Raw genomic sequence first — 26520 nt, 5'->3', positions numbered from 1 at the left:
CCGAGCGCAAGGCAGAAGTCAGATTCTCAGGTACACAGTTGTCGGTTTCTCCTGATGTATCCAGCAAACCCATGCAAGTGTGTGGAATACGTAGCCCTATAACTATGACGGAACGAGAAAGGCAGAGAACCGACAACGCTTGCTTTTATTGTGGACTTAATGGACATTACGTCAAGACTTGTCCACACTGCCCAAAGCAAAAGAATCCGGGTTTTCCAATTGCTCGTTCCTGAATATGGGGGCCAGGACGAGTTCTCCACAGTCCCCCTCTTCTTCTCCTCCGGCATTTGGGCCTATTAGACCAGTCACAGTCCACGCCTTATTAAAGCCTACTCCTGACACAATGCATCCCGTTCAGATTATCATTGATTCCGGGGCCACTGGCTGCTTTATTGACATACAAATGGCTTATGCCTTGAATCTTCCACTAGTTACCAAGGAGTTTCCCGAGCCTGTACAGGCTGTGGATGGGACTTCCCTTGCGTCTGGACCTATTCGACAACAGACTGCTCCCATGGAAGTAGTCATTCAGGAAACACACAAGGAAACACTTGCTTTTGACCTCATAACCACCCCTTAGTTTGGTATCATTCTCGGCATCCCTTGGTTAAAAAAACATAATCCGCTAATCAATTGGGGTACTGGTCAGGTCTGTTTTGAATCCGAAGTTTGTCAACATTTTTGTCTTATCGAGAGAGAGGAGGTAATCAATACACCTGCTGCAGCATTGGGTGCAGTAGCACATCTGACCCTATCCGAGACTGATGAATATCACTCTTCCACCTCGCACATGGTTGGTGCTGTCTTTTCCAACTGTAAGCGGATTCAATTCAACACTACAGCTAAGTCAATACCTAGTCTGGGATGCTGAGGGAAACCCTCATTGATATATTTTTATGTCCAGTTCGTTTACTCTGGATGACAACCCTTAGATAACATCCCTCTCTTAGAATCCCCCTGAATCCACTGAGCCAAGAAGTAGGTTTGTTTTGCAAATTAAAAGGTTTATTTGAAAATTAAACAATATTTAGATGTATCACACTTTTATAATAAATTAATGTTTGATAGCACACTTGTGAAGATGATAGTCATCAACAATGGATAATGTTACAGTGGTACACTCTTTCTGATGGCTTAGAAGTGATATAGAGAGGATAAAGTAGCTGAGAATGCTTTTATGGCTTCAAGGACAATGCAATGATGAATGAAAATGCAGTACAGAAAATAAACTTGATGTGACTTCAACAAAAGACAATGTAATCACTTTTCTTTGACAATTCACCCCCCCTCCTTTATGCAATGTAAAGAGATGGAAGGAAAGCACACAGTTCTCAGGAATGCAATCAAATATAATTCAGTTCCCCCTAGCAAGCTTAGAGGAAAACAGGTAGGAGTTTTAAACACAGGCAATATACTTTCATGTGGTTGCAATTAAGTGAAAAATATGCTAAAAAAGCTTTCAATTCCCTATAGGGGGTTCAGGGTAGTTGATAGATACTTTGAATCAGTTCAGGCCAGCCCTATCAATGATTCAGGGATGGTTATTAGGTTGAAAACAGATTTCAAGGATGGAAGCAAAAACAAATATTTTTACCCGTGGCTAAAATGAAGCAAAATGTCAAATCGCGGCAATTTAGTTGTGTGCGTCAAGCGCAATTACGGTAGGACTATAAGGAGTAAGAAGTCGGTTCTAGGTTCCTTGGAAAGCCTAGAATCTTAGCTTTAAGATGGAAGTTAAATCTCGTTCCTAGCACAGACGGTTCCGGAGATACGGCCGATTGAGTAAAGGTAGTTTTTCGGATTTGAAATTTTAAAGCTCAGAATGACAGATGACAGTTCTCAGTTTTAAAGATGACAGAATGACACGATTCTAGGAGGCAGTTCTAATAGGCTAAAATAGTTTGGATTAGATTATTTGAAACTAAGAGATTGGTTTTGGCACAGTGCTAGCTGGGTACTCACACTAGATTTTGGAAGGAATGCGACCTCGTCACCGATCGGGTCAGGATTGACTGGACTTCTGCAAGCAATTCTTCACAGCGATCTGGTCTCTGGGTCTCCGGTTCTGTTATCGGTTCTGCTAGCGGTTCCGCATACAGCGGTCTCTGGTTCTGCGGGTCTGGATCAAGTGGATTCTTAGCAAGCAGCAAACCGCACAGCCCGGCGGTTGAATAGTTTGCAAATGATTTCTGAGGCCTGCTGAAGAGAACTCAGCTTGTGGGTTAGCCTCTCTGCTACAAGTTCTGAAGTAAAGTCCTGGATCCCTGGAGTTCTGGATTTGAAGTCTGGAGTCTCCCGGCAAAGCGTCCCACAAGAAAGTGGAAAGTGAATGTCTCTACCTGGGTTTCAATGTTCCTTTTATGTGTTTTGAAAATGGGTGTGTGCCTGGGCCTAGCTAAGCCTGCCCCTCTCACTTATCATTGGCCAAGCTTTCCTCTCACCCTTGATTGGGGGAAAGAAATGGAGTTTCAGAGTGATGCTGTAGGTTTTATGGTCAGAGGAACCTCCCCTTGTCACATTGCACACAAATCTATTTCTGACTCAAATACATATTTATCTATGTACCATTTTTCTAATATTATAGGTCCAGTTAACATATTTTCTGTAGCACCAAACCATCTGATCCCTGTCTTTGTACGATGTCGTGTCCACTTATGACAGAATTCTCCCCTTTTCATCCAGATAACGACCTCTAAACCTTTCTAGATTTTACACAAATGTGCACCAGGGATATGGGTTTCAGATGATAAAGTGTCAGATTTTTAACATGCATACATTTAGAGTAACAACCTTTTTTTCCGCTACTATCCCCAAGAACATACCACAGGGTCCTAACACCTCTTAGAAATGTGCACAGAAAAATCACAAGAATGATGATGTTGTTTATATAATTTTTACATGTCCGCACTATGAATTATCCATCTTTTTAAAATCATGCTCTGGCCCCAAAGGGGTGTGGTTTTCCAAAGCACATGGTGGAATTTCTGGTTTATCCACTTCCCCCAAGCTCAGCTTGCTCTCACAGGCACTGCCCTTCCCAGTTTCTCCCAAGAGGAAGTCATTTTACGACCCCCCAAATATAAAATTTGCCTGAGCCAGGGACAGTGCTTTGTTTAGTTTCCTGTAGTCCCCAGGTGCTACTCCCCTAATTCAATCAGAGAGGTGTCATCTCCTTTTGGCTGAGGCAGCAGGATGCAGCCAGGCCTGGGAACACAGCTAGTGAATTCCCTCTACTGTCGGGGGTAGTTGTCAGGCAGAATCCAGTTTCATTAAGCCAGGCTTCAGCTAAATGTCACTTTTGTTCCCAGTTTTTCTTCATTCAAATCAAACTTACCATTTTCACACATGCAGCTAGAATGCCGATTCTAAGTTCAAAACTATGACATTTAACAGTTGCAAACTATGTGACACTCAAAAGTAGGTCACTCATTTAATTTAAACATTTCGATTGTAGTGGTTTTAAATCCAATTTCAGTTAAGCTGCTGACATCCACAGCTCAGCCAGTTTTGTTATGAACATGGTTTTGGGCTCTCTCTCTTTCCAGATTTAGTATGCACGCAAGAATACATTCTGCCAAATGTCTGCTGGTGTTCATTGAGATTTTTGAATATCTTGTGATGTTTAAAATAGGCATTTTGAGCTTGCATTCAGGGAAACAAAGGTGATTTTAAAGCACTTTTTTAGCCAACCGGCACTGCTGTTTTTCCTTTGGCACACATTTCACTCATGGCACTCCTGGCCCATCATGCTTGCACTTGTGGGTGGCAGGTTAGGCAACCATTTTGGTGTGCGCACAAACTGCGCGGTTTTCCCAGATTCTGGCGCAACTGTGGGCTTTTTTTCCGCCATCTTGGATTTTCTAAGCCCACAGCACCAAATGTTGCAGCTTAATAGTCCAAACGTGGGTCAGGACACCCAACAAGCCCCCCCCCGCCCGACTGCACTTTGATTTCTAGTCGAGGGGGAGTCGGGTGCAAAGGATGTTTTGATCCACGCGCTGGTATGTCCGCATCATCTTCTTCCAATTCCTTAGATGGCACAGTTCAGCATCTTTTCCTCCATTCGGTTGGATCGATCGGTTCTCCTCGCCTGTCCTGATGGGAATATTGGGCAGTACCCCGGGCCCCTCGGATCTTTGCTCCCGGTGTCCGGGTCGTTCTCCTTGGTCAGCCTCCGTGGTTTCATCTCTCCTAGGATGATAAAGCAAAAGCGGCAATACTTATTCGTAGACATTTCTCCACCACTATTAATGGTGTGGCGAACGCGTACATTTTATACATCCGGTTACATTTTTCAGTCTTGTTTTAAAAAACAAGATATAACAGGAAATATTTTCCTACCAGAATCATGATATTTTAGAGACTATATGTGGGATATTTTAGGGTTGGAACTGAATTAATCTGGAGCGGTCCCCTCTGGTATTGCAGAGGACTCCTCCAGTTGCTGCAGAATGTGCCTGGGATGGCAACACTTTAGCTGATTTATATGTACCCACTTGTCTTCCCCTTCCGCCAGACTACCTTTGGGGATGCAGATCTTATACGCTACTGGGGAGACCTTGTCTATAATTTCAAACGGTCCCTTCCATGTAGGCAAACATTTTCGCTGTTTGGCCTGGTTTCTTTGGAAATTGTATAGATAGACCCGGTCTCCCACAGTATATTCCTTCCTGGTGGTCTTCAGGTCGTAGTGGGTTTTCATGCTATCAGCTGATCTTTCTAGATTCCACTGAGCATAGGCAAAAGCATATTGGAGGTGTTTCCCTAAATTCTCCACATACTCATGAGTTGTGGAGGCATTTATCAACGTCTGCTCTTGGGTCCTGTAGAGCAAATGCTGGGGAAGCACCATCTTGCGACCGGTCATCAACTCAAATGGTGACATTTTAGTTGCAGATGAAGGGGTAGATCTGATGGGCATTAGGACCAGAGGTAATCAGATATCCCAACTTGGCCCAGAATCTGCCACAAACTTTTTTAAGATGCTCACAATGGTTCAGTCGTATCTCTCCACTGCTCCAGAAGAAGCTGGCCTGTAAGCAATATGTAACTTCCTTTTGACCCCCAGTATCTCCCACATCGTTGTCATTACTTCATTGGTGAAGTGGATACCTCTGTCTGACTCAATCCTTTGAGGTAGACCAAAACGGGAAAAGATGTGGTTAATCATCAGGGCAGCTGCTGTTTCTGCCTTGCAGTTTGGGGCCGGGAGACATTCCACCCACTTGGTAAACAAGCATGTGATGGTCAACATGTACTTGTTTCCTCTAGACGAGGGAATTACAGGGCCTACGAAGTCGATTTGCAAATCTGACCATGGCAGTGTAATCCCCCTCTTTTGAAGTGGCGCCCGGTGTATGAGGGATTTTGGCTGAAATTGTGCACACACAAGATACCCCTTCAAGTATTGGTCGAGGTCCTGCCCCATATGTGGCCAGTATGCAACCTCTCTTAAGATTTCAAGTGTTGTGTGAAACCCCCTATGACCAGCGGTGGCCGCATCATGGGCGTGACTTAACATCAGGCTTCGGAATGAGGTAGGGACCACCCACTGATCATGGCCAGCTTGGGATTTCCTTACCAACAAACTGTCTTGGATTTGAAACCTTTTTGGACATTTCATCAACACTCTTAGGTCCTCTTTCCCAATGTAATCGGTATCCATCAGGGGAAAGTTCTCAGGGTCCTCAATGTGTTAGTAAAACTTACCAATTATTGGATCCCCCTTCTGAGCTGTAATCAAATCAGCATCAGGGGTCTCCTTACTCCATTGTGCAGTTGAAAGATCATTGTGAGCATTTGTCTAGGATCTAGTGATAGCAATGACCTGGATTTCCCCCAACAGGGACTCTATTTCTATTAGATCCCCTTGGATGGCCCCGGTTTTGGCCAGCTGATCAGCTAAGTCATTTCCAGTTTTGTCTGGTCCCTCTACTTTAGAAAGACCCTTGATCTTTTTCCAGTAGATGGTCATCCCATGCGATGTGACCAGATCATCAATATTTTGGATTAACTTCCCATGTTTCAGGGGTTTGTTATTAGCACATAACATGCCTCTGGTTTTCCAATTAACCAGGTGCTCCACGAACCCGTTCCGTACATAATCCGAATCTGTGATTATGACCAGTTTGTGGAGTTGATGTTGGACATCAGTGAGGATGGTCTGATGCACAGCCATCAACTCTGCCACCTGACTACTTCGGGGACCAATTTTGTATCCAGCGGAGGGTTCTGGAAACTCCTTTGCCCATGCATTCCCTACGCCGGCCACCAGTTCTTTCTCCCCGTTGTTGTCAACATGGTAAGAGCATCCATCCACATAGACAGTGGGCATTCCCTCAAACTTGTCTTCTTCAAAGACTTTGTGTGGGGAAATAAGGTATGCCTCCATGTTGTCCTTGATTTTTAGACTTTCGTCCTCGAGACAGTTTTCTCTGGCACAATCATGCAAGTCAGCCAGAACTTGCGCGAGGGGACTCTTCTTGTTTTGGCCATATCTGACCTCCACAGGAAAGCCTTGCATTGACAGAATCCAGGAAGTAATTCGGGAATTCCTCACATTTCCGGTCCGGATTCTGTCACTTTGGAGATATTGCAGAGGCTGGTGTGGAGTCTCCACTATGATTTGTTCCCCCTGGATAAACGGGCGGTAATTCTTCAATGCCCACACCGTTGCCAAGAGTGCCTTCTCACAATCGTTGAATATTTCCTCCACAGAGGATAAAGTTTTGCTCGCATAGGAGATTACTTTATTGACCTTGTCATGCTTTAGGTATAATACTGCCATCAAGCATGTATTAGAAAACCCTGTCTCCAGGAAGAACTCCTTGTTTCTGACAGGGTAAGCTAGGCAAGGCGCTTGTGAGAGGCTTCTCTTGAGTTGTCTTACTGCCTCGGATTGTTCTGGACCCCATTCCCACTTGACCCCCCCTTCAAGAGATGAATCAGGGGGTCTGGTGATCTCTGCGTAGCCCTCAATGAACTATCTGCTGTAATTAGTCAGTCCAAGGAGGCTCCTTAGTTCCCGCAGTTGTGGGATCCTTCAGTTTCTGGAGTGCTTCCACTTTCTTTTCTTGGGGACAGAAACCCTGAGGAGTAATCTCATGCCCCAAGAAATTAACACAGGTTCTACACCACTGTGCTTTCTGAAAGGAAAGTTTTGCTCCGGCGGCCCTCAACTGTGTCAGAACATAACGGATCTCCGCTATGTGTTCTTCCACAGATGAACTTTTGATGAGGACATCATCTAAATAAGCCAGGTTCCCCCTCGCACCCAGGTCGGGCATGTCCTTATGTAGGAAAATGTTGAATTCATTGCCGGAGTTGAGGTATCCGAAGGGAGTCCGGGTCCATGTGTACTGCTGGCCCCCAAAGGCAAAAGCCAGTTTGTATTGGTCCTCCCTACTGACAGGCACGGTCCAGTATCCATTGGTCAGGTCTATTGCTGTGAATACCTGTGACCCCTGGATCTGGGCCAGCCCTTGCTCAATGTAGGGCAGAGGCCATCGGGAAGTATGGACCCATTTGTTGAGCTCCCTAAGGTCGGTGCAGAGTCTCCACTGGCCGTTTGGCTTCAATATTCCCAGCACCGGATTATTGAAGTGCTGTGGACTGGACGGATTATTCCCCGGGACTCAAGGTTCTTAATTATTTCAGTAAGGGACTCCATGGATGCGAGAGGCAAGCGATATTGCTTCACAAACACTGGAGTCATGCCAGGGTCCGTGGGAATTGTTGTTGTGTGGATGTCGGTGCGACCACAGTCATAGGAGTCTACCACAAAGATCTTGGAAATCCAAGAAAACTTGTTTCAACTTTTGCTTCTGTTCCAGAGTCACGCAGGCATCAGCCAGGTTGACTCTCTCTTCCACCATCTGCCTGAAGCCTGGAAAGACTTCTGGTTTTGCTATCAAGGCAGCCCTCATGGACCTGGAAAATCACCTCATCCCTCCTGAAGTCACAAGTCACATCTTTCTTACCATAAGGGCAAGAGGTGTACACCAGGAAGTTCGCCCCATGCCGGGTAAAGATCCTGTATGGTGTTGTATTGTCATCACTGTCAATGTCAAAACAGTCCTTGGGGATTGGTCCTAACAGTTCATTTCCTAAATCAATGGAGAAATGTCGGTCATCAACCGCCATTCCAATAATGGTGCCTGCGGCTAGAGTAGTACTCTGTAAGTCACTGTTATCCACCTCTATTGGAACGGTATCATGTTCTATGTTGATTAATGGTGTTGGGATTACCCCTAACCCTTGCTGTTGGAGAGAAGCATTTAGATGAATATAGGCATCAGGGTTTTTCAATTTTTGTCCTCTTTTAGCTTTCACTTCCAGGGAGAATTGTCGGGTCCTTTCTGGGATGGTGAGTTCCTCTTTAAGATGAATTTCAACTGCATAAGGTAGCAATTGAGCTGACCTAAATGCTTTTTCTTGATCTTCAAAGCCCATGGGATTATCCGCTAATCGGGACTAAGCTTTGAAGTTTATTAGGTCCAAACTAATGCTGAAGCGATTGAGAATGTCACTGCCTAAGTAAAAGGCGGCAGTGACGTCTCGCACGACCCAACAATTATGGACTATGCTCTTGCTGCCAATGGAGATTTTGAGCATACACCTGCTTGGCAGGAAATGTTTGGAATTGGGTGTTTCCAGATCCATTTCCCATTTGTCTATCAGTTTGAATGTGGAAATGGCTGGATCTTTTGGGAGTTGGTGGAACATGGCTTCGCTGATGAAGCTCTTACCGTTGTTCACACACACTCGAGCGAGACCAGAGTCCTTCCCATCATTTAACTGAACAGGAATGAACAACTGATCTTCAATTTGCTGAATATCAGCCAGGCTCTGAGCTGATTTCACATCTTTCTGGACTATAGGAGTGGGAGTGTCTGATTGTGGATTGGTAAAGAATTTCAGAGTGTTTCCTTCCAGTGTGGAATACCACCTTAAACTGGAAGGAAGGTTGATTTTCAGGAATCGAGAGGACCCCCCACCACCAGTCTGTTGTCCTACTGCTATTACTGTCACGTCTGCAATTTGGTTGTTCTGGAAGTGAAATTCTACTTGGTCTGATTTTTGTTCAACCATGTGGCAGGTGCCGTTTAAACTAACATGGTTGACACTCTGTTTGAATTTTATTGGTCGGCTAGTCTGGGTCCAGAGGACCTTGTTTACACAATCTATTAGGGGTGACAACCTTCTCAGGAGGTCATTCCCTAGTAAACAAGGGGTGCCCTCTGGAGTCACTACTATGACCGGGTGTTTCACCTTGTGTCGCCCAATTTTGATGTCCAAATCTGCAATCCCCTCAACGGGAATTTCCTTCCCGTCAAAGTTCTGCAGTTGTCCAGCAAGAGAGGTGAGAGGAATTCGGTAATTCTCCCCCTTCCTGCATTTAGTTCATCAAAGGCCCTTTTGGACAGAAGGGTAGCTCGGGATCCAGTGTCTACCAGTGCCCAAATTGTACCCTGCCCCTGTACTTTTACCGGGGCATAGTATCTTCCCTCCTTCTCCTCAAGGGGGTACAGATAATGCACATTTTTGGACAACTGGTGGGCTAATTTTCTGGTTTTGGACATGGCGAGAGAAGAGATTTGGGCAGAATTCTGTGGCGAGCCTGGGGAATTTGAAAGAAAAAGTTGGCAACTGGAAATGGTTTCAGGTTCTGGGCTGCCCCCCCTTTCTGGAGGCAGTCATCAGGATAGGTTTGACCCATGGGATTTGGGTATTGTTGGTTCTGGGATAGAATGATGGGCGGCGACAGCTCAATCCCCACATCTACCCAGTCTGTTGATTCGGTTTTAGGTTCCCCTGGTTCTGGGCCGCCTCTGCCTTTTGGGAGGCAGTCACCAGGATGGGTTTGAACCAGGGGTTTTTGGTTTTGTTGGTTCTGGGATAGGATGATGGGCGGCGACAGCGCAATCCCCACATCTACCCAGTCTGGATTGGAATCTCTTGGGACCCATTTTTCCTTGGGAGGAGTTCCCCCATCTCAGAAGGAGAAGATCCTTTTCCCAGGATCCTCTGAGGATCCCTCTCCCTCAAATTGGAAGAGCTGTACCTCCTCCAGAAAGTGGGTCTGTTTGGGTCCTTTGTTTCTCCTACCCCCCTCTGCTCCTTGGGAGGCAGGCTTTCAGGGGCAGGAGATTTTGTTTCCGGTTCCTGGTTTTCCAGGGGCTGTTTACAAGTTGGGAAGGAAGCTTCCTCTAAGGCTTTACACCCCTCTTCCCCTTGTGCCTCCTCCCTGGGAACTGGTGGGTTATCGGGGTGCTGCCCCCGTCATTGTTCTGGAGCACTAGGTCCAGAGTTTGGGGCATTCTGTGCCGGCATGCCCATCTGAGGGTTCTGTTGGGCCCTCAGCATGCGGCCCAAATCCTGTGCCATGTTCTGAACCTGGCGCTCTAACTGGGAAACCCGCTCAGGCTGATACGGGGCTCTATTTTCTCCCCTGGGCTGATCCCAGGAAGGGTAGCTATCCCTTCTCTGGTAATACCCCGGGTTGGGAAGATTTGTGTACCCCTCCGCCCTTGGTCTCCCCTTTTCCGGATTAGGTTGTCTGGGTCAGGGAATTGGGGAAAGAAGGATGGATGGTTTTGGGGTTGGAATCCTTGTGGATACCTGAGGAAAAAGTTCGGCCCAGGATTTGGTGAATTTCTGCCCTCCTGTGGGAAGTTTGAGGGAAGTTCTCTGGGTTAGGTGCTTGACTGGATCCCCCCCCCCTTGGGCTGGAGGAGTCCACACATAACCCAGGATGGGTCGGTTTCCCTTGAAGCGGGGACTTACATAATCAGGGGAGCGAGGGACCCCATTTGTGGGACTACCTCCTTGACTGCCTGTCTGTGACTGGCCCGAGGGCCTTCTGGTCTTAGAGTTATTCTGCGCAGGCAGGTTTTTAGGCCTGCCCCATCTCCAAATCTAAAACGGGGGCAAACTTTACCTCCGCCATCTTGGCAGCAGCAGGGGTGCTGTTGGTTTTGGGGTTTTTCTGCGCATTACTTTTATTTTCTATGGGCTTCTGCACCTCATAGATCTGGGTGGCTTGCTCAATGACCCAGTCTAAAGATCTTTTCTCGTGAAAATCTCTCACGAGCTGGGTCATTATGTACTTGGGAAGAGCATGGAAAAATTTGTTGATGAATTCTCTGCTGTCCGTGCGCACCCTTCTGGTGGTCTGCGCAAAGGCACGCTTCAATTCTTGCACGAATTGTTATGGGGCCTGATCCTCCCCACATTACAAATTGTAGGCTGCCTTGTGAGCCTCTTGGGGATTCCTATGTACAGAAAAATGTTTCAAGATGGCTGCCCTATATGTGGACCATCTTGAATGGTTTTGGTCCTCCAGCCCACAAAGAAACTGGAGTATTCAGGGGAGAATGTCCATTTGAAGTACTGGATGCAGCTACTGCTGTCCTTCAAATGGAAAGTCTCCATCATTTCCTCATAGAGCTCCAAGTGTTCTCAAACAGAATACTTGGCGTTCTTATGATAAGGCGTGATGACACTCCTAATTGCCTTAATCCGTTTTAAGGGGTCCTTAAGCAAGGCCCTTTTCACCTTATTGGCCTTTTTTGTTCGGGTAACTCTGGTCCATTCATCCTCTGATTCAGAAGCACTGCTCCCAGAGGTGCCCGTCTGATCTTTCAGGTTTTCACAGATTCTGCGAGCCTGGGAATAGCTGGCAGAATGTGGGGACCTGGTCTCCTGTGTCCTGTGACGCTCAGAGGAGTCTTCAGATCCCTCCTTGCTACCAGGATTTGATGGGTACCCCCACACTGACCTAACTGGGCAGAGGTTTTCAGGATGCCCTTAGTGGGCCTACTCTCCTGGGGTTCCCCACTAAATTGCACTGTACCTAAGTGCCCATACCCGGATGCCCGCCCATCCATTCCTGGGTGGTACTGGCCTATGAACCCCATACTTTTGGCTGGATAGTAATCTGCCATTCCTGTGGCCCTGTGCTCATGCGTACCAGGGGACATGGGGGTGGCAGAGTCCAGGGACTGAGAGAGATGAAGGCCTCTGGTACTAGGGCTTCTGAGGTTATGCTCAGGTGTTTCCCTTTCCCAGCGAACTTCATCTCTGTCAGCCTATGCTCCCTGTTGCAATGCAAGAGCCTGCGCTTTCAGTTCCTCAGTTAAGGCCTTACTAGACTATCAGTCTCTCCTGCATGGCTACCTGTGCTGGAGCCTATTATTGTGCTGACAGAGCCTCATTTTCTCTCTGTGCCTCCTGATTGGTCCTGGAGTACTGGGCCAGTCTCTGCTGCAGGAGGGTTACCTAGTGAGTCCCATCCCTACTCGCCTGCTCCTTTCTTGCCAGAGCCTCCTCCACCCTCCTGGTGTGATCTAGCAAGCCTCGATGCTCTTTTTGGAGGTCACCCAGACCCTGGAGGGCCAAGTGATTTTCTTCAATTTTTCTTTTTAAATGGCAGACTTCCTGGCCTAAGGTATCCCTTTCCTGACCAAGAGCCTGCATTTGTGACGCCAGGTCGTCCCTCTGCCTTTGAAAGGCACCAGTTTTCTGGTGTTCTTCATCAAACTCTGCCTGGGTATCCAGGTCTTTCAAAATCAATTTATTGCTTTCCTCTTTCTCTCTGTCTAGTTGGATTTGATTTGCAGGGTGGCTACCTGCTCTGTGCATGCCCTGTTGAAATTGATCTGTTGCTCCAGCTTTTTCTGGCTCTGCAGTAAGGAGTCCAAACTGTCTTGGTGCTCCTTCTGCAAAGCCAGAATTCTGGTATCCTGGTCTGTCTTTTCCGGTTGCAGTATATCCATGTCCTCTTTTATTTTAATGATATACTGCCTACTGTCATTTTCTGACTCCTGGCTCCTCTGCAGCCTCTGCTCAGAAGAGACCAGGTCAGATTGGGCCTTCTCTAATGCCAACAGTTGCCTGCTTGCCAGATCTCGGCCTTCAGACATTTGTCCTGCATGGCGCCCATATATAGATACAAATATGCCGCTATCCTAACCATCTTGTCGTGTTCATCTTTAGCTTTAGGAGCCATGTACAGTTCGCTCAGGGCCACATGTCTCTCCAGATATCTAACCCATTTGCAGTGACCTGTTGTGTGATTGCCTGCAACCACGCATCCTGGCCCTGCTCAGTCCATTCACCTCTGACAAATAGCTTATGTAAGAAGTGCTCTCTGGCTATTTTGATGTCTACCAGTGTCGTCATTCTGGAATTTGAGTTCCTTCCTGACTTACAGACGTTTGTATTTTATTTTGCAAAACAGACCGTTTCCTTAGAGCGTTCCTTTGAGGAGTGCTTTCACAGTGTAAAACAGCGTGGTGATCTAACCGGATATGTGTATCCGGTCAGGTGGCACACTGTATTAAGCTGCACAAGTGGTAAATCTAATCCAGAATCTACAGCTACGAGCCCCCACTTTGTAAGCGCATTCAATTCAACACTACAGCTAAGTCAATGCCTAGTGTGGGATGCTGAGGGAAACCCTTATTGATATATTTTTATGTCCAGTTTGTTTACTCTAGATGACAACCCTTATATAACACCCCTCTCTTAGAATCCCCTTGACTCCACTGAGCCAAGAAGAAGGTTTGTTTTGCAAATTAAAAGGTTTATTTGAAAATTAAACAATATATAGATATATCACACTTTTATAATAAATTAATGTTTGATAGCACATTTGTGAAGATGATAGTGATCAACAATGGATAATGTTACAGTGGTACACTCTTTTTGAAGGCTTAGAAGTGATATAGAGAGGATAAAATAGCTGAGAATGCTTTTATGGCTTCAAGGACAATGCAATGATGAATGAAAATGCAGTACAGAAAATAAACTTGATGTGACTTCAACAAAAGACAATGTAATCACTTTTCTTTGACAATTCACCCCCACCCTTATGCAATGTAAAGAGATGGAAGGAAAGCACACAGTTCTCAGGAATGCAATCAAATATAATTCAGTTCCCCCCTAGCAAGCTTAGAGGAAAACAGGTAGGAGTTTTAAACACAGGCAATATACTTTGATGTGGTTGCAATTAAGTGAAAAATATGCTAAAAAGGCTTTCAATTCCCTATAGGGGGTTCAGGGTAGTTGATAGATAATTTGAATCAGTTCAGGCCAGCCCTATCAATGATTCAGGGATGGTTATTAGGTTGAAAACAGATTTCAGGGATGGAAGCAAAAACAAATATTTTTACCCGTGGCTAAAATTAAGCAAAATGTCAAATCGCGGCAATTTAGTCGCGTGCATCGAGCACAATTACGGAGGCACTATAATATTTGAAATTTTAAAGCTCAGAATGACAGATGACAGTTTTCAGTTTTAAAATATGACAGAATGACACGATTCTAGGAGGCAGTTCTAATAGGCTAAAATAGTTTGGATTAGATTATTTGAAACTAAGAGATTGGTTTTGGCACAGTGCTAGCTGGGTACTCACACTAGATTTTGGAAGGAATGCGACCTCGTCACGAATCGGGTCAGGATTGGCTGGACTTCTGCTAGCGGTTCTTCACAGCGATATGGTCTCTGGGTCTCTGGTTCTGTTATCGGTTCTGCTAGCGGTTCCGGATACAGCGGTCTCTGGTTCTGCGGGTCTGGATCAAGTGGATTCTTAGCAAGCAGCAAACCGCACAGCCCGGCGGTTGAATAGTTTGCAAATGATTTGAGGCCTGCGGAAGAGAACTCAGCTTGTGGGTTAGCCTCTCTGCTACAAGTTCTGAAGTAAAGTTCTGGATCCCTGGAGTTCTGGATTTGAAGTCTGGAGTCTCCCGGCAAAGAGTCCTGCAAGAAAGTGGAAAGTGAATGTCTCTACCTGGGTTTCAATGTTCCTTTTATGAGTTTTGAAAATGGGTGTGTGCCTGGGCCTAGCTAAGCCTGCCCCTCTCACTTATCATTGGCCAAGCTTTCCTCTCTCCCTTGATTGGGGAAAGAAATGGAGTTTCAGAGTGATGCTGTAGGTTTTATGGTCAGAGGAACCTCCCCTTGTCAAATTGCACACAAATCTATTTCTGACCCAAATACATATTTATCTATGTACCATTTTTCTAATATTATAGGTCCAGTTAACATATTTTCTGTAGCACCAAACCATCCGATCCCTGTCTTTGTACGATGTCGTGTCCACTTATGACAGAATTCTCCTCTTTTCATCCAGATAACGACCTCTAAACCATTCCAGATTTTATACAAATATGCACCAGGGATATGGGTTTCAGATGATAAAGTGTCAGATTTTTAACATGCATACATTTGGAGTAACAACCTTTTTTCCGCTACTATCCCCAAGAACATACCACAGGGTCCTAACACCTCTTAAAATGTGCACAGAAAAATCACAAGAAGGATGATGTTGTTTATATAAGTCCGCACTATGAATTACCCATCTTTTTAAAATCATGCTCTGGCCCCAAAGGGGTGTGGTTTTCCAAAGCACATGGTGGAATTTCTGGTTTATCCACTTCCCCCAATCTCAGCTTGCTCTCACTGGCACTGCCCCACCCAGTTTCTCCCAAGAGGAAGCCATTTTACGACCCCCATTTTACGACCCCCCCCAATATAACATTTGCCTGAGCCAGGGACAGTGCTTTGTTTAGTTTCCTGTAGTCCCCAGGTGCCACTCCCCTAATTCAATCAGAGAGGTGACATCTCCTTTTGGCAGGGGCAGCAGGATGCAGCCAGGCCTGGGAACACAGCTGCTGAATTCCCTCTCCTGTCGGGGGTAGTTGTCAGGCAGAATCCATTTCATTAAGGCTTCAGCTAAATGTCACTTTTGTTCCCAGTTTTTCTTCATTCAAATCAAACTTACAATTTTCACACATGCAGCTAGAATGCCGATTCTAAGTTCAAAACTATGACATTAAACAGTGGCAAACTATGTGACACTCAAAAGTAGGTCACTCATTTAATTTAAACATTTCGATTGTAGTGGTTTTAAATCCAATTTCAGTTAAGCTGCTGACATCCACAGCTCAGCCAGTTTTGTTATGAACATGGTTTTGGGCTTTTTCTCTTTCCAGATTTAGTATGCACGCAAGAATACATTCTGCCAAATGTCTGCTGGTGTTCATTGAGATTTTTGAATATCTTGTGATGTTTAAAATAGGCATTTTGAGCTTGCATTCAGGGAAACAAAGGTGATTTTAAAGCACTTTTTAAGCCAACCGGCACTGCTGTTTTTCCTTTGGCACACATTGCACTCATGGCACTCCTTGCCCATCATGCTTGCACTGGTGGGTGGCAGGTTAGGCAACCATTTTGGTGTGTGCACAAACTGCATGGTTTTCCCGGATTCTGGCGCAACTGTGGGCTTTTTCCGCCATCTTGGATTTTCTAAGCCCACAGCACCAAATGTTGCAGCTTAATAGTCCAAACGTGGGTCAGGACACCCAACACAACATACCTCCAGTTTATCACAAGTTTTTGTCAGTCTTCGACAAGGGCACCGCAGAGAGTCTACCTCCACACAGACCCTACGATTTCCCCATAGATCTGGTCCCTGACGCTCAGATCCCCAAAGGCCGAATCTATTCTTTATCACTGGTAGAGCATAAAGCCTTGAAAGAATACTTGCAGGAGGCATTACGTTTAGGCCACATTCGTCCCTCCTCCTCACCTGCTGCATGCCCTATCTTCTTTGTTCCAAAGAAAGAGGGGGATCTTCACCCTTGTGTAGATTACAGACGTTTGAACGCCATCACTATCAAAGATAGATACCCCATACCTCTCATCTCTCCACTCTTGGATAGGTTAACAGACGCCTCCATCTACACCAAATCAGATCTCCGGGGAGCATACAACTTGATACGTGTCTGCAAAGGGGATGAGTGGAAGACAGTGTTTTGCACCCGACAGGGTTTATTTGAATACCTAGTAATGCCCTTCGGTTTGTGCAACGCCCCTGCCACCTTCTGGACAATTATGTTGTGGTCTATTTGAACGACATTCTGAGCTTTTCCTCCTCTTTAGATGAACCTATCCTTCACGTCCAAGAAGTCCAATCCCGTTTGCGCAAATATGTGCTGTTTGCCAAGCCTGAGAAGTGCCAGTTTCATACCAAAGAAGTAGAATTTTTGGGTTTCCACATTTCACCGGGTGGATTGACTATAAATCAGTCTGAAGTACGAGCTGTTTTGGAATGGCCAGTCCTGGTAAACTTGAAGTCTTTACAGTCTTTCCTGGGCTTTGCCAATTTTTATCGGCGGTTCATCCCTGGTTTTTCTACTATAGTGGCACCATTAAATTGACCAGTCCACGTGTCCCATTTATCTGGACCCCGGAACATCAAGCCGCTTTTGAGTCCTTGAAATCTGCGTTTACCTCAGCTCCGGTCCTACAACACCCGGATCCGGAGTTGCCATTCATTGTCGAGGCAGACGCATCATCCTTTGCTTTGGGAGCGGTACTGTCACAACCCTGCCCAACCTCTGGTCATTTACACCCTGTAGCTTACCATTCACGCAAGTTTACATCTACTGAGTCCCATTATACAGTTACGAAAAGGAACTCCTGGCGATTAAAGACGCATTTCAGGTATGGAGGCACCATTTGATGGGGGCAGAACACCAAGTCACAGTTTTCACTGATCATAGGAATTTGCAGGATCTCGCATCCCTCAAATGAGTCAATAGTCGTCAGGTGCGCTGGCACTTATTCTTTGCAGCCTATGACTTTGTTGTGAAACACCGCCCTGGTCTGTCTCATGGTAAAGCAGACGCTCTATCGCGCTCTCCTGGAGGGGTGTCGCTTCCGGTCATCCCAGAAACAGTGCTTGACCACGGGCATGTAGTATGCTTATGCACTCCTTCGCCTCCTCTGTTGTCAGCCATACGCACATGGGTTTCCCAACATCCACAACAGTTAGCAGAATGGGATTCCGTTTATCACGATGGTCTACCTTTTGTTCACAACAGGTTGTTCCTACCCTCTAGTCACACTCGAAATCTAGCTATGGAATGGTCTCATGATGCTGCCATCCATGGCCACCCAGGACAACAGCATACTCTGTATCTACTTAAACGCTGGTGCTGGTGGCCTTCGATGCGGCGTGACGTTGAGAATTATGTCAACACCTGCTCAGTGGGTGCCCAGTGTAAGTCCCGTAGGGGCCGCCCCTTGGGTCTTTTACAGCCCTTGCCGATTCCCCCCAGACCCTGGCATACCCTTACAATGGATTTTGTGACTGAACTCCCTCGTTCACAGGGTTATGATACAGTGTGGGTTGTAGTAGATGCCTACAGAAAGATGGCTCGCTTTATTCCTTGTTCTGGCATACCCTCTGCACCTACATTGGCAAACCTGTTTTTCAAGTCCATTTATTTTTTGTTTGGGCTCCCTACGGTCTTGGTTTCTGACAGAGGTTCACAATTCACGTCCCGTTTCTGGCGTGCGCTCACTAAATTATTGGGTATTGATGCACGATTTTCCTCTGCTTACCATCCGGAAACCGACGGCCAGACAGAAAGGCTAAATCAGGCCATGGAACAATATTTACGCTGTCTTTCACTACAACATCAGAAATCATGGGTACACCTGCTACATCTCGCTGAATTCGCCCATAACAACTCCTTGCACTCTTCTACTGGCTTTTCTCCGTTCTACTCCCTTTATGGCCAACACCCCCGTACATTGCCCATTCCCGATTAAGCATCCTCTTGTGCTCCTGCTGCCTCATCCTGTGTTCGGAACTTGGCCATGGTTCACGCCCAGACTCTTGCCCATCTGCAGGACGCTCAGTTGGCCATGAAAGCTTCAGCCGATAAGAAACGGGTTGCTGCTCCTGTTTACTGTGTGGGGGACCGAGTGTGGCTGCCGTCCCGCTATCTACACTTGCCTGGCTGTCGCAAATTGCTTCCCAAGTTTGTTGGTCCTTTTCGGGTGTCTGGTGTCCTGAGTCCTGTGGCTTATCGCCTATCTCTTCCTTTAACCTGGAAGGTCCATCCAGTTTGTCATACTTCCCTCCATGAAACCATGCCCTGGTCCTAGGTGCCTGGTCTCTCGCCCTGCCCCTGTGTCACTGGATGATCCTGATGTTTATGAGTTTGGGGGTATTCTGGGCTCTCGTCTCTTCAGGGGGCAGCTCCAGTATCTCGTGGATTGGTTGGGTTACGGTCCTGAGCAGCGCTCTTGGGTTCCTGCCCGGGATGTGCATGCCCCTCGTTTCGTGGCCCAGTTTCATTGGGATTTTCCTGCTTGCCCATGGCGTCGTGGGCCTTTGGGGGAGGGCTCTGTTACACCATCCACTGGTCACCTTATGCGCACGAATACCCATGCAGCCACTAAGCCCTCCATCTCAGTTCCTGATCTGCCTTCCCCTTCTGAACTCATGTCCTTACTCCCTCAAGCAGCACGGCAGCGGCGCACCCGAGGGCATCTAACGTGCTATGGTCATATTCACCCATTGCAATGTTGGCAGCTGCCCTGGCGTCTTGGAGACAGTCGACGGAGACGTCGGCTTTTTCCTTTGCTTCATCACGCCCTCAGGAAGACCCGGCAGCGTTTTGAAAACTTGGGTCATGTGACAAGGAAACGTGCTTCATCATCGGTCACGTGATGGGGTCATGTGACACTCCTAGGCCCCTTCAAAACCGGAGAGGGAACGCTCATTCAGTGCTTCACAGCTGACCCAATCAGGCACTGTTCGGCGTCTTCCTGTCTCCACAGCTTGAATCTGGACTCTGGACTGTTCTTATTGGATTCCTCTGTCAAGCCCTTGGATACTGTTTTGCTCTGCTGTTTCAGGACCTTTGAAGTGTGTTTTTGGATTCCTTTGGATTACCCTCTGGTTACGACAAACTTGGCTGGCTTTTGACCTTAACGGACTGTTTTCGGATTTCCTCTTCTGTTACCTTTTGTAGTACCCTTTCCATACAGGTCTTGCAGTGCCTATTTCTACAACAATCTACGCCTACCCGCTGCCGCTTGCTACACTCTGCAGCCACACGGAACACCTCCATTCTCATCTTTATTCTTCCTGTCCCCAGACCCTTGGTAAGCCCCTTGATATTTGTTACCTCGCTATTCAGTGTATTGTTTACCATTGTACTGACCCATTGCTTGCTTTACAGCGGTCGAGGGGTCACTGGTGTTCCTGGTTCCTGGCGTTCTTCGGCACTCAAAAAACCTGTGGCCTCAAGGATTGCTCAGGAAGTTTTTTGTATCTTTGAGCGGAACTTGTGGACAGAGGCCCCAAAATCTTCACGACCATCAAGTCATAACAGATCAACCACTTTGTTCAATGCGCGTAAATCAATTATGAAACAATACGGTATCTCATTACCTCCTTTCTTATACACTGGGAGAATGGGGCTGTTACATGTGCTGCCTGTAATCTCTTCAATTACCTTCAGTTTTACCAAATCTGAAACAATACTTTTCAATGCTTTCTCGCCCTCCATCGAAATCTTGTACTGAGGAATAGGTGGCAATGTTACTCCTTCCTTCAAAACAATTTTTACTGGTTCTTCAAGCATCCCACATCATTGTCATTTATTGCCCATATACAAACTGGTACTTCACTCAACTCGCCCGGCAAAGGTTTGGACAGGAACTCAGACACTGGTATATTCTGTGGTGATATTGTCAAGAACACTCCATCAGGAGTGCAATGGACAATTGCACTCACTTTCTTCAATAAGTTTAATCCTAAAAGATTTTCCCCACAATTCTCTGTCAGGAGAAATGGACAATATTCGGTAAATGGACCTAATTTACTGGTACTGATTGGGACACTGGATTGATCACTGGCGTACCTGCGAACCCTACTGAGATATTATTTTGCCCTGACAGCGGTATTTCCGGAACCAAGTGGTGGTCTATTGAGCACTTTTGTACACCTGTGTCTATGAGAATGCTGTGCTCTCTATTCCCGACTTTCATTTCTATGTAGGGTCCTTTTTGATTCACAGGAAGAGACACTGGTTCCGACCCCTGTCTTGGGCTGTCCTATTGAGGAAACAATAAATCATCCGATGTGTAGTCACCACAATAATATGAATCAGGTTGTGTGTCAAAAAAATGTCTGCTCCTTCCTCTATTTTGCTCACTTTGATTTTGGTTGTAAGGAGTCTGACTCTGATCTTGGTTCTGATTCTGATTGCCATTTCCTTGATTATTCTGGTTTTGCTGCATATTATTATTTCTATTGTGTCCATTTGTTCCCGGGTGTCCCCTGTGCGGTCTTCTCTGACCATACCCATTTCTATTTTGCAAGTGTGGACATTGCGCTCGCCAATGACCCTCTTCCCTACAATATGCACACTGATTTAATCCCAGAGGCCCTCCATGCATGTTGGAAATACTCCTCCCTTGCGCATTTCCTCTTTCTCTATTGTGACCCGCTACCTGCTGAAGTAACACCCTCATTTTCAAATTTACCCTATCCTTCACCTCTTTCTCTTTATTCACTCTATTCTCATAATACTGGGCCATATGCAATACTTCACTCAATGATTTTGCCTGACATGCACTTTCAGATGTCATTATCAGGTTTTGAATTGGAGGTATTAATCCCCTTACATATTTATCAACAAATAGTGTGTTACCTGCCTCTGTGCTTACATCCTGCTCACTGAAATCTGTAAATACTTCCTCAAATCTATTGAAATAATCTGTTGCTAACTCATCTTTGCCTTGAACACATGCAGTTAATTTGTCCCATACAATTCTTTTTTCTGGAACTATCCCCTTCAATTTTTGTATGATTCGTCCTGGTAATGCTGCCATATTTGGCGATGGTTTCTCGCCTGCTTTCCTATCCGCATCTTCTGTTGCTAGATTTTCCGATGTGTCACCGTAGCTATCCTCATCATTTACTTTTCTTATTTGCTTCCATATGTCTGCTGGCAAAATTACTGGGAATATTAGGTCAATATCGTTCTTAGTAAAAATGGACGATTTCAAATAGGACTCTATTTCTTTATAGAATCCTGCCGGATTCTTCCTCAAGTCAGGAATCGTTTGTTTTATATTATTCACTTCTTGGCTGGAGAAAGGGACATGTACATACTGTGCTGTATAATGCGCTTCCGTTACCTGCGCTGCACCTCCATTAACACCAGGAATTTCTACTTTCGGCACAAAAGTAGGTGGAACTTCCCTCATAGGAAATACCACACTTACTTTTCCTCCTCCCTCCCTCATATGCAATACTATTGCTAAGTCAAGCGATAAGGCTGTTTCTCCCGTTCCGCGTTCAATAGCTCTCTTATATATTGCCATTAATTTGGGGTGGGCTAGCTTGTTTATTTTCTATATTTCTATACTGCAAATATTCAACCATTACCTGCAGTGTTTTCCTCTTCATTGGCAATGTATATTGATATTTTGTGCACTTCCATCGTGGGAACACTAGGATCTGTAATCCATTTTAGCGCCGCTCATGTACATATTTTCATTTTCTCATTCGCCTGTCTTGCCAGGGGAAGAAATCGCCGCTGCACATATGGTACCGCTTCTTTCCTTTCCCTTCTTATGTCTATGTTTCTATACCCTGGCATAGAAAACATTTCAGCATATGCTTCATCAAGTTCAGTTTTAAATTCAAAAAGCCTATCCACATGTTCCTTTATTTCTGCATCTCTCTCTCTCAACCGTGCAAAAGTATTAAAATCCCGCAACTTCTGCGGCGGTACCATTCCAATGAACTGCTTCCATCTCTCCATTAAATATTCTCACATGCATTCCAACAATACCTGTTTTTCACTAGTCTTCCTGAAATCATACATCGAATTCAGCGTCAATGTCTCATCATTTCCGTCTATATACATTTCTGCCTGTTCTTTCAACTCCTTTCTTCTCACCTTGCTGACCATACTACGGGTTACTCTAGTACACTCACGTTGTGCCGTCCCCTCTCTTCTCGTACCACCTTCTCTCTTTACTGTGAATTCAAGTTCAATAGGCGGAGGGGGAAGGGGAATGTCTTGGGAGGGAGGTGCTGGTGTGGATGGCACAACGGGAAGGGGGAGTGGTTGCTGCGGCTGTATGATCTGCGGCTATAATGGGGTCTGAGCAACAGGGATGGGTTGGGCAATTGGCACTGATGCAATTCTATTAGCCTCTCTTTTTGGGTGCTCTTGTCTCTTCTCAGTTAATATTTTATTAATTAGTTCATCTGATGAATGCAATTCTTGTTGAGGACATATTTTGTCTAGCCCCATCTGGACACATCTATCTGTCTTTCTTATATTATCAACCCTCTCCTTTTCATCCTGCTCTTTCACTCTTTCTGTTCTTGACTTGTACCTGCGCGCATTTTTCTCTCTGCTTTTCCAACAAAGCATAGCTTCCTTCCTCCATTTTCTAATGACGTCAAATGTCGCAGGGCGTGCTTTCTTGCACAGCAATACTGATTCCAAATCTATCCGCGCAATCTCATAACTCCCATGTTTTGTCCATTGTAAATCTTCTTTGTGTCTGGTTTGCCTATGCCAAATTTCACAAAACATTATTGCTCCTATACCGTACTTTATATACATCTCATATGCCGGCAACCCTACGGGTGGCGCAGACTGGCCAGTTTCCAAAGTTTGTCTACCGCAGTGGAAAAATCCCACTAAACAGGAAGACAATACCCCAGGCCTGTTTAAACCTTACCCTGGGCATTTGATCTTGCAAGAGCAACTCTCAACCAATATCAGGGTTGTTTAGAATCGGGGCATGACTCACCTGATCAACCAAGTCGTCTTTCAAGACGCAATTCGTCCATATACTGACACAACCAAGAACCGTCGTGTCTGCATATCTTAGCTCACTCTGCCTCATTTCAGGACCCTCACCTCCTTGTTCTCTGGCTGTACACGTCGATCAGGGATCAGTTGTGTACAGATCTGCAAAGGAATCTCTCATCACTTTCACAGTGGGGCCCCGAACACCTCTTGATCCCGGTTCGACCGTCTCGTCCTCGCTTCATTTTCTCCTCACGCCTTCTTATATTACAAAGTATACGATGGAACAAGTGGGGGAGGCTCCCTATTCGGGCGCTATTTTGATGGGGCCCCTAGGGGAACCTCGCGCATGGAAACAAGGCACACTCACCACACACAAACTGATACACCAGACACGAGGTTCAATTCCCAAAATCTAGGGTTTATTGCAAAGTAAATAGTCTCAGTCGGCCGACTGGGTCTCACGTCCCACAACGTGTGTCTCCAGACCCCGCGGGACTCAAGAGAGCGAACATTCCACAACAGTTACATATATACAAAACGAACATCTTATTATCAGTAGTGACATATTCAATACCGCCCATAATGTATTTCCTGTGAAAAGGTTTTGATGATTGACAATTATGACGAATATGACACCTTCAGACATTTATTCAGCAACAGTTTGCGATTTGCGGACTTGCAGACACGGTTCTTTGTTTTAGGGAACATAATGCTCTTGTTCTTACAAGCAAGCTGCGTGCAGGAGAGAGACACATTCCAGGCCTCACTATCTTCTAGTTTCTATTTGTGTGCTAGAGGTCAGCTCGACCTACAGGGGCTCAGTGAAGGGGGGCCGTAAAAGAGAGCATAATTCAAGCCATTAAATGTTCGTTTCTACCGTTTCTGGCGCACCAGCAAGACTAGCTGGCACTTGCGTAGTGATTAAATGCCTTGTTGCTTACTTCCAAGGACTTGTGAGGGAGGAGACCGGGCATTGCTGTCTGGGTTGCCTGAGCTGCATTTCTACATGTAACTTGTGGCCTTGCTCTATGCATGAGCAAGAACGGAATAGAATTCACTTACAGCAAAGCAGTTTGAACAGAAAGCAAAAAGTGAAAATTAGTCAAAATGGCGAATTCTATTCCTGCAAAATGGATGCTCTCTGGTCATGGTCATGAGTCTGTACTAATAATGCTGAACATATGAGGCGGTTGGTTTTCAGCCAACAAAATACATCGCCTATGTTATGGGAGGGTAATTTCTGGACTCACAGCATCATACACTAGGCCCCTGCTATAGGCACTTAAAGAAGCACAGAGGGAGAACACTAAGTTGCCGTGGACACAGGAAATGCACACCGCCTTTGACACACTCAAAGAACTGATATCTACTGCCCCAGTTCTCGCGACCCCAAACTATGAGCAGGAATTTTATCTTTTCTCACACTGCAACGGCACACTTATGACAGCTGTGCTGACCCAAAAGACATCCCTGGGCCACAAGCCTTTGGCATTTTACAGAGGAACACTCAATGCAGTAATGCAGGGACATTTTGTGTGCGAATAGGCTCTCGCAGCCGCCGCGTTCGCGATAGAAAAAAGCTCTACGATCGTGATGGGATGCTCTGTCACGTTATACGTAGAACACTCCCTGTTTGCTTTCCCCGAAAGATCAAAGAGTACGTTTACTATTCAAAGGGCCACAGCATAAAAACGGATAATTTCTAGTGCCAATATCCATATTGTGCGTTGTAAAAGCATAAACCCAGCCACTTTTATCACAGAAGCATGCACCGTGGAAGATAGGCAGCAGCATGATTGCGCCACATACACAGGGAATGATGACACACCCAAAGCACATGAAATTGCATTGTCAGAAGGATCTGCCTCCATAGATTGTGAAACAGGAGAAAAGCACGTAGGAGCAGCAGTAGTACGGGTAGAAGGTGGGGATTTTGAAGTGATTGTGCAGAAAAGGTTGCCCCTACACTGTTCAACCCAAGCAGCAGAACTAGTAGCACTCATAGAAGCGCTTCATGCAGCAAAGGGATGTATGGTCACCATTTATACAGACTCCGCCTATATGGCAACCACGGTACATGGGGGACTAGCGCGGTGGAAGAGAAGGGGATTCCATAGAACAGATGGGTCCCAGTACAACATGCTGCATTATTAGGAGACTTGAGTGATGCCTTGAAGGAACCCACACTTGTCGGTCGTGAAATGTCAAGCCCATACCCGAGGTGATGATGTCATCTCATTAGGGAACGCGGCAGCGGATGCTGCTGCAAAAAAAGCCTCATATTTACAGGTGAGTACATATTATAAAAGGCAGTAGAAGAGATACAACCAGAGGGCTTTAACTCGTTAGCAGTTTCTCAGATAATTGGGCTTCAACACGATGCGCCTGGCGAAGAGAAGGACACATGGGTGAAGAGGGGGTGCAGTCAATCACCCACTGATCTACTGTGGAGACAAAACAATACTGGCAAGGTAGTGATGCCAACAAAATTGCTAGAAGTAGCATTTAAACAGTTACATTTCCCAGCCTACAATGCAAAACAACACATCATTGCAGACATCCAGGAAAATTGGTTTGCCCCCGGGATACAGGAACATGTCACAAAGCTAATAGTCGAGTGCATTACCTGTCAAATGTACAATTCCGGTATGACATTACAAACCCTCAGAGGAGCATTACCAAAACCAGAAGGGCCCTTTAGAGAGCTGCATATAGACTATGCAGATATGGGAGAGCGGTGTAACAAGGCCAGATATTTGATCGTTGTCGTGTGCCCATTTTCCCTGTGGGTGGAATCAGGACACTGCGCTCATCCAGACGCACATTGTGCTGCCAAATTCTTAGTGAGAGAGGCGTTTCCCCGCTGGGGAATCT

The sequence above is a fragment of the Ambystoma mexicanum genome, chromosome 8 (assembly GCF_040938575.1).
Source record: "Ambystoma mexicanum isolate Mex_15411 chromosome 8, UKY_AmexF1_1, whole genome shotgun sequence".
Taxonomy (NCBI): Eukaryota; Metazoa; Chordata; class Amphibia; order Caudata; family Ambystomatidae; genus Ambystoma; species Ambystoma mexicanum.
The sequence above is the reverse complement of the archived record's forward strand: the minus strand, read 5'-3'. Positions refer to the sequence as shown.